Genomic DNA, 9,117 nt, shown 5'->3' on the forward strand with positions numbered 1-9,117 from the left:
TCCACGCCTTAAGAAGCCATGGTGCTGAAACCCTCTTTAAGTGACCTTGATAGGATAGAGGAAGACCCCGGTAGCCGAGGTGCTGAATATCTACCAAGGAACTCTCGAAGAGCAACGAAGACCGCAGAAACACTCAACATGTGAGAAGAAAATGGAAAGTGAAAGGAGACAATAGAAAATGTTGGGACAGCAACCCAGAAGACCCCGACGTACCTTGAGAAATGTGAAAGAAGCTGTTGACCAAGAGCAAACAGCAGCAAACTCGCAAACCACCTCAACCAAGAAAAAAACAGCCGCAAATACTAAATAAACCAGCAGGAACGCAACAAATAAGCAGCAAACTAGAAACACCAACTGCGAGACGAAACAAAGAAACCAACAGCAACCAACAACAATGAAAAAACCAATGGGGTCCAAAAACAGCAGCAAATACTCAACCAAATTCAGAATCAGCAGCAAATGGAGTCCAAAAACAGCAGAAACTGGAAGCTCGTACCCAACTAGAGAAAATACCCAACCAGCAATAAATAGTCTACAAACCAACAACAAACAGCATGAGAACTCGGAAGGCAAGAACCTGGAAGTAGATAGCAGCAGGGAGCAAAACTATCAAGCCCAAGAACAGCCAAACAGCAGCCAAATCAGCAGCAAGAAAAACCAAATTCCGTAGCAGCAACAAGACAGAAACCTGAGCCTTGCTAACAGACGTGGAAAAACAACCACCACAGTTAAGCAGCAAAAAAAAACTCGGGTTTATGGATCCCCAACAGCAACAACAATAATACGTAACCAGACTAGGAACCAACGGCAGCAGCAGATAAAAGTCTTTACTCTAAGAATCCTAACCCACAGCAGCCGCCGATTAACACAAACCAGCAGCAGACGACTAGATCAAGGAGGTAACCTAACAGTGTAGGAATGCACATAAAATAACACCTGACTTACGCACAGCAATAGGCAAAACAAACCCCACACATCAAACAGCAGCCACGATGAAGATCAAAACAGCCAACAATGATAAACAACAGTGGCCAAAAAGAAAATAAGGAAGGCAAGCGTTCCAAACATAAACGTAACAGCCTAAATCCTACTGCTGCCTTCTTTAAACAGCAAACAATACCAGGAGAGAAACTCCCCACAATAGCGAACAAACCAGAATGAAAAACAGCCAGAAGCGAACCACAGCCAAGTAACCAGAAACGACAACAGCAAGAACAGATGCGATTAACCTTAACAAGCGAGCGATATAGAGTCTCTCGCCAAAAGAAACGGTTAAAACTGCACCTATATGCAAAACCCTAATGCCGTCCTTTCCAAAGAAATAACCAAAACCAGAAACTAACGATCGCAAGTAGCAGGAACTCAAACAGATGTAATCAAAAACAGCGCTTAAAGATGAAACAAAACCCTAAAAATAATCCTACTAGCCGTGACCACAGCAAACAGCCAAACGATCGCAAAGGAAAGCAAACCTTTACTAGCAAGAAGAAGACACGTGAAAGCATGCAGAAAATCCAAAGGCTCAAGATCCAATGTTCATCTTCATCTTCATCTTCAAGCTCGCAACCCTCCCCATTTAGGACACTTAAGACCCATTAACGTCTATTTAGACTAATTATGACCCATTTAGTGTCATTTTCACCCAACTAGACTCCTTATGAAGAAATAGGCTCGTTAAACCCATTAGGGTCTAATGAGACTAATTATGACCTAGTTGTATCACTTTAACCCAATTGGATTTCTTAAGTAGAAATAGCCCCATTATATTCACTAACACCAAATGGACCCATTAAGGACCATTAAAACTCATTCTACCTCAATTACTCTCATTAACGTCTGATTAAACTAATTATGAACCATTAGTATCATTATACAGCTCAATTAAACTCAAATAGGAGAAATTAGCCCATGATACCCATTAAGGTCTAAACAAACTAAATATCACCCATTTAGTGTCATTTTTACCCAATTAGACTCCTTATGGAGAATTGGGCCCATTAAACCCATTAGGGTCTAATGAGACTAATTATGACCTAATTTGAATCATTTTGACCCAATTGAACTTTTTAAGAAGAAATAAGCCCATTACATCCACTTGTGTAACATTTTCATTAAAACTTCATGCAGAATAAAGAATTAGAGATGCATTATTATCATCATTATTATTATGTAGATTGCTAACCTAGGCACGGGTGAGGGCCACGTTGATCCTGTACCAGTCACCAAGGAGTGAAGATTTGTAGTTCTTTGGATTGTTGCTTGACGTTACAAACGACACCAATATGCAATCTTTGTCCCTTCCCTACATGACGGTACAAACACAATCCATTACTACATTATGCAATTCAATATGGAGCCTCAAAACTCATTTAAAGATATAGAGAAAAATCAAATTTATAAGTTTGTACTTGGAAACGAAACATAAGATGTGTTAAGAAAAAACATTAATGAACCTTATGGTTAGTGGCTGAACCACTAGGTCAGATTGACCTTTATGATATAACATGGTTTATCCAATGAAAAATACTTGACACAATTTGTAGCTCAGGCATCTTTTCTTTGAAGTTAATTCCTTTTCTCATAGTGTTACTTCTTAAAGTAAATGCAATAAAAATTGTAGATTGTCGTTGGATATAACCTCGTGTAAAATATTAACTGGTACTTCTCGATGGTATGTATCTCCAATGATTGTGTAACATGTTGTTTAATGAGGTTGGCCTGAGATTTGTAAGGAGTTATAACACCAATATCTTCTCCCTGGATGCCTTGGCAACTCAATTTATCAATTATCTACAACCACGAAAAAAGGTAAAAAGAATCAGATCAAACAACAGGAAGATCTTTATGAAGCACGGGAGGAAAAAATTACTGCTAGAAGTTACACCCCGTCAAATGAACATTGCAAAAATGGTCCAATGGAAGTCGCAAGAATTCACTTTTTGCCAAAATTTTGAAGTRGAATTACCTCTTTTTCTCATTGTCATTATTCCAACTTAGTGGTGCTATTGATTGTAATCCACAAGATYTATTTATTATGTTTTTACTGTAGCACATTTACATAAGTGTGTGTGCTGTAAAAAGTTGCAATTTTCCATGAGATGGATGAAGTATTTAAGAAGCAGTGCATACCTATGATTATGTATGCTTCAAGTGGATTATTTACCTTCTTGCAATCTTTAACCTCTAAACCATGTAAAAGATCTGTGAACATGAAATATCTGTAAGCAATGGCGGAAACATGCAAAACTTGCAATTGGAGAATGATAGAATAACACCGATACATTGTATTAATGAATATTACTGGTCTGAGTGGATCCAGAACCTGAAGATCAATAATGAACTTCAAGGTTATATGATATTTTTTTGAACAAACATCTAGAATATTAATATTGTAGGTTGAAGTGGGAAATCTTATTTTATCATCGATGGTGGTAACGAGAAAGAGTCATTTTTTATCCTTACTCGATAAAAAAGTATCATTTTATATCTATACCATTGAGCTGGATGACCTATAATTACCTTCTTCAGCCATGATGGCAAAGATGTTGAACTTATGTACTCAAGTTTTGCATTTGCTACATCAGGAGAAMMACAACARAGCTTATTACCATATATCAAGGCATTGAATAGCTCCATAATGGGTGCACACATACGGTACTGCAATTTACAATATAAAAATTTAACATATTTATCAAATAACATAGAAAAATAAATTGTTTTGGGCTATAAAGAGTAGTTAATATACACCTGGCTTTGCAAAGCTGAAATGGCCTGGGGATGTGCTTCTTAAAGTCTGCAAAAGAGGCTTACACCCATTCCATTTTCCCTAGCTTCAGTACTCTGGGATGTGAGAATGTCAAAGCTGTTGTTTTAGTTGTACATGACAAGAAAGTTAAAATGACACAGAGAAGATATATGTACCTGCACAAGTGGGGGCAATTGATAATGATCTCCCACAAGTACAAACATTGACGCAAACATCAAAGGTTCCAATGAGACCTATAAAGAAAATCCCATTGTCAGATGGTTATTAGCTTTTATTTCTGAACACACACATAGCAGTTAATCTAGATTTTATTTCTGATGGTTATTAGCTTCAAGTTTGGTTACAATTTTGGAGCATTTGGAATTGGAAATAGTAAATCAAAATTATCTGAAATATTCATGTCTGAAAAAACTTAGAATCACGCAAACAAATGATCTTAGGATGCTACCCAATATGATTTTCATACAAAAGAATTACATACTGGAAGTGTGATTTGTCCATCTTCATCCATAATGCATACATCGAAATTTCTTGTCAGAAAGCAGCGGACTGGTTATTCCTAAGCTTGTCACTGCAACAACCTTGGCTTCATCTAGTCTCAGCTTAATATCTTTGGTATATGTATGACTCAACTGATAAAGAATGCACACTGTTTATGAAATCTTGAAGTAAATAATCCAACCATTAATGCAATTCCAGCGAATATCCTCATGCACGGCTTCCTCTCTACCAATACGTATAAAATCAGTGCCCTGAAAAGTATTAGTTGATTCAGTACAGTCCATAAGAAATTCATAGTAGTTCAATGTAGGTGAAAACTGAAAACAACATAAGAAGCAATGAAATTCATCAGCCAGCAGCCACATTTCTGTCATTTCCATGCCAAGACATAACCAGAAGGGTGAATGAAATACCATACTAACACAATGATGAACAGCAGTAAGATTACAGATGGAAGGATCTTTTGTTAACAATGCTGTGTTCTTCTCAAGTTTCTTTTCGAGAGAAAAGAAATGATGATGATTTTCTTTTTGCATGTTCTCGAGTTGAAAAGCAAGGAAAAAATGTTTTGTTTTAGTTTCTTTTCTGTTCTTGAGTTGAAGAGAAAGAGAGAAAGCTGACAATTTTACAATCATACCCTCTTAAAACCAAACCAAGCGAAGCCTGTAAGTCCCCCACGAACTTGGGTCTGGGAGGATAGGATGAACACAGACCTTACCTCTACCCCAAGGACTAGCGAGACATTTCCGTGAAGATCTCTGGCTTGTATAAAGTTTTTAAGAAAATGATTTTGTGAAAAAAAAAATATTCCAAAAGTTATGCTGCCAAAAGACAACACCGATGTAAAATTAGTTAGGATAGATGTCAATGCTAAGTGGATGTAAGGCTACACAAAAACGGATAGGATTGACAAGATGGTGTTCGGAGAAGGTCCACGTGGCACAACTTGAGAAGAAATCGACTTGGGCCCACTTGAGATGATTAAATCATCTTCCAAGGTAGATTACTCAATGCACTGTAGTAATATTCATGTAACACCTATATAGTAACTGTTCTGCATCATATGGTTATTTATTTGTGTAGTAATCAGAATAGGATATAATAGTTTTTTTTTGTGACATTTAAATAAATATAAGATGATTAAGGTCTGAAAGTTATAATTCACTGACATGTTAGCAGAGAGAAATAAGATCTTGTGATCTTGAGGAACAGCTTCTATTCATAACTCTTATCTATTGGTCTTTGAAATGAAGACAATTTTCAACAAGAACAGAAAATGTGAAAACTCAAGATAACTCACTGGTCTAATATGAAACGAAGACAATTGATGATGGGAATGAATACATCAATTTACTATTAAATGCATAAATGTTGCAGAATGCATCAAGGTTGGAGAAGGCCTGAATTTAAATTGATAAGCAAATTATCAACAGCAGCGTTTGTGTAGGACGTGAGCAAAATGGAAGCACCTCTCATCAACAATGCTTTCACGGCATGGACCATGGTAGAAGTCTTGCCTGTACCTGTCATTCCGAGGATAAGTGTATAATCCTTTGTGGTAATATCTGAAAATTGCAGAATGGTCTCGATAAGTAAATCAAGCAAATTATACATGACAACTAGGATTAACTGATCTTTAAATTTAGGATTATACTAACTGTTGATGCCTAACCTTTAATATTGCTTTCCGTTGATCATCATTTAAAGTCGTCTCTGACCAAATATATGATAAGGATCTTGACTGAATATACAGCCACCATCATATTTGAGGAGCCTACATAAAATGTATATGAGGACAGAACACTTATATAAAAGAGACTTTTAAATACAAGATCATGTGAAGGATTATGCATGCTAACTGGACGCTCACATGAAGGTCCACAATCATACATCGAAGGTGGGAACTCCTCTCATCTTGTAGAAACATTTGAATGAGGTTGAACCTTGACATAAACAATAGAACATAAGCTACAGACTACATGATCCATAAGATAAAAGAACAATTGGAAGTCAAAATAATAATCAGGACCTCTAGTCACCTCATTGTCACAAAAGATGCTGTAAATTCATCTTTATCAATCCGCCAAACCTCTTGACAAAGATCATGGATGATCTTAGGAGGACTGCTCCCTGGGAGCCTTAAACCCTTTGAGAAGGAAACCTGTACAGAAATAGAGGCAATGCAAAAAGGATTGATTGCAGTTTGTATGATACCAAGAGAAAAATACTTTGTAGAAGTACAATCATTCTAGGTCATTAGTGCTCCTTGAGAACACGTGGTCCATTTACAAGTTGCTAGTTACTTTCTCTGGGAAAATAAACTAGAAACTAACTGAAGCAAATGGCTATACCGTGACATTGATGTGACTGATGTCCATTATGGCACCTCTTCCAACCACAAGACGACCAGGATCAGTACTCAAGATCTAAGAACAAGTAAAAATGAGATTGTTAATTTATGATTTAAAAAAGAAGAACAATTAATGTCTAATTTTATAAATTCAATAGAATTAATATATGCTGACATGCTTTTCACTAGAGCATTGTGGCGGCACAATATGATGAGTTATGCCCCTACACCGTTTTCTGCAAGGGAATTCTTTGACGTTCGTTCAGTTGCTCAAACATGGTTTTAGTTAATCTATTTTCTATTTATGCATTTTTTTCTGAAAAAGACAAAACATGTCCTGGGATCAACGGCCAATCGTAGGTTCTGGAGTATAGAAACATATATGTCTCATGCTTTATCAGATTTCATATCCTAATATTGTGGCTGATATTGATGTATTCCTTTACATGATCCATACATCCTATATTGTATTGTACCTCATGTTGGTAATCTTTAAATCCAATTTATATCTACCATAGCAACCACCGGGCCCAACCCATATTTTTTTTCAGCTGAAAGAATATAGGATACAGAAGAAAGCAATGATAAGAGGTTTTGTCTAAGGTTCGGATAGATGGGATGACTATGTAAAAAAACCAAGTTTCGTCTACAAAATGTTGGTTTCACTTTTCTAGCAAGGGATACAACTAATATATTTGATAGGACACCAGAGACATCAATTAGAGATGCTTTTTCCTTTTGAACTCCAATTTCTGAAATCCTAAAATCAAACATTGATACATATTATTTGATATTAGCAGATATAGTAATTGTGATACCTAAAAGGCACTGCTACTTTCCATTTTTGTTGTTTTCAATCAAGTTAAATCTTGGGATTTCAAGCATAAAACTTATTTACTACCTAATCACAGCGATATCAGGGTAGAAATGAATATGGTCATAAAATTACCAGAGTCTCCAGTTTTAAGCGAGCATTCCAAGTTCTGTCCTGAAGGATGAAGGATTTAAATCATCGCCATCATGGACCCTTCTATGAAGTTGAGGCAGATCTTGGCGCATAAAGCGATAAAGAAACCGGTTGGCTTGAGCGAAGTTTTTCTTTGGAACTTGGTCTGAAGTATCAAGAACAATGGAGGACAGACAAGTACTTGCCTGTGCATTCTTCATATGTGAGCTCCACGTTTCTTTCCTCACAACCTGTAGATAGCAAGACATAGAATGGAAAAATAAAATTCATAATAAAAAACAAAAGAATATATACGCTAGTAAGTTCTTGCTCTAGTTCATATTTATACCTCCAATTCATTTGCTTCCAAGTCGATCAACCTTTCCCATTCCTTAAGGAAGATACAATGAGCAGTCGTTAAATGGTTCACAAGTGAGCTGTAAACATCGTCTAAACCGCTGCCCTCAATGCTTCCATTGTGTGCCTTCAACATACAACACAACCATTACGGAAAAGCACACACTACAGTTACCCAGGACTATGAATGCTTTTATTCTATGCTCTGAACGAGCAATCATTTTTCCGTCTCATAATAAAAATAAATATGCAGAGTGAAAAACAAAGTTCACCATGTCTAAAACAAACAAAACCAATCAAAATCTATGGACATGTCTACCATGTAAAAATAAGAAACATTACAGTAGTGATAAAACTGCAATCATGATTCATCAACCAACCATGTATTCTGGTTCAATGAAAATCCAAACCTGAGAATACATTATGCACAGAGAGAGAGAGAGAGAGAAGAACGAGTCACCATAAGAGCAGTATTTTACAAAATGGAAAGTGCATGCTTTTTTAAAAGCTCTGAGTTAGTAAATGAATTGCATTGCACATTAGTAACTGATATTGGAGGCTCAACACCAACTTCATTAGGGATCCCTATGCATAAAAAAATATAAATATGTTCAAATACGGCAAGGTTCTGAACTAGAGTCTATAGTTCTATACTGTCATTTTGGAATTTCACTGTGCCTTGTCACTCTCCAACGTAAATTTGTGGCAACATATAGTTTGATAGACCTCCGCAAGAGGTCACACAACATGCATAGCCACTCATTTGACAACTTGGCTGATTGACACAAGTTCATTGCTATTTCTTAATGTTCTCTCTTGAATTTTTATATATCTTTGATATTAATGAATTTCAATATTTTTTGCCACTGTCCTAGGCATGATCATTGATCATTACTGTACGCTCATTGCTCCCTTTTAGTATCCTAAAATATTTTTGTTTGTTTTATTCATTTAGTAAAAAGTTTGCAGAAGTCACATGATCCATTGGAGTTACATTTTTGGTTAAGCTCATCTCAGTTTAAAGTGCTAAGCAGGGCGCATATTGCATACAGAACTTTGATAAGCCTACTGTACGTTTCACATATAAAAGAAGATTTAAATAGTTTAATTGTAAGTAAGTGGAGGGTAGTTGGAGGGTAGTTTGGGTATTCTTCTGAATAGAATATTTGTGACAGCCTTTATAATGGGGAAGTTGGT

The 9,117-nt window shown here is 36.3% G+C and overlaps 1 pseudogene; it reads right to left on the bottom strand.

The window, feature by feature from the left end:
• Nucleotides 1–2,130: 2,130 nt before the first annotated feature.
• Nucleotides 2,131–9,117, bottom strand: part of LOC112521673 — a 14,766-nt pseudogene continuing 7,779 nt past the window's right edge.

Source organism: Cynara cardunculus (assembly GCF_001531365.2).
Source record: "Cynara cardunculus var. scolymus isolate 2C chromosome LG 1, CcrdV1, whole genome shotgun sequence".
NCBI classification, from domain to species: domain Eukaryota; kingdom Viridiplantae; phylum Streptophyta; class Magnoliopsida; order Asterales; family Asteraceae; genus Cynara; species Cynara cardunculus.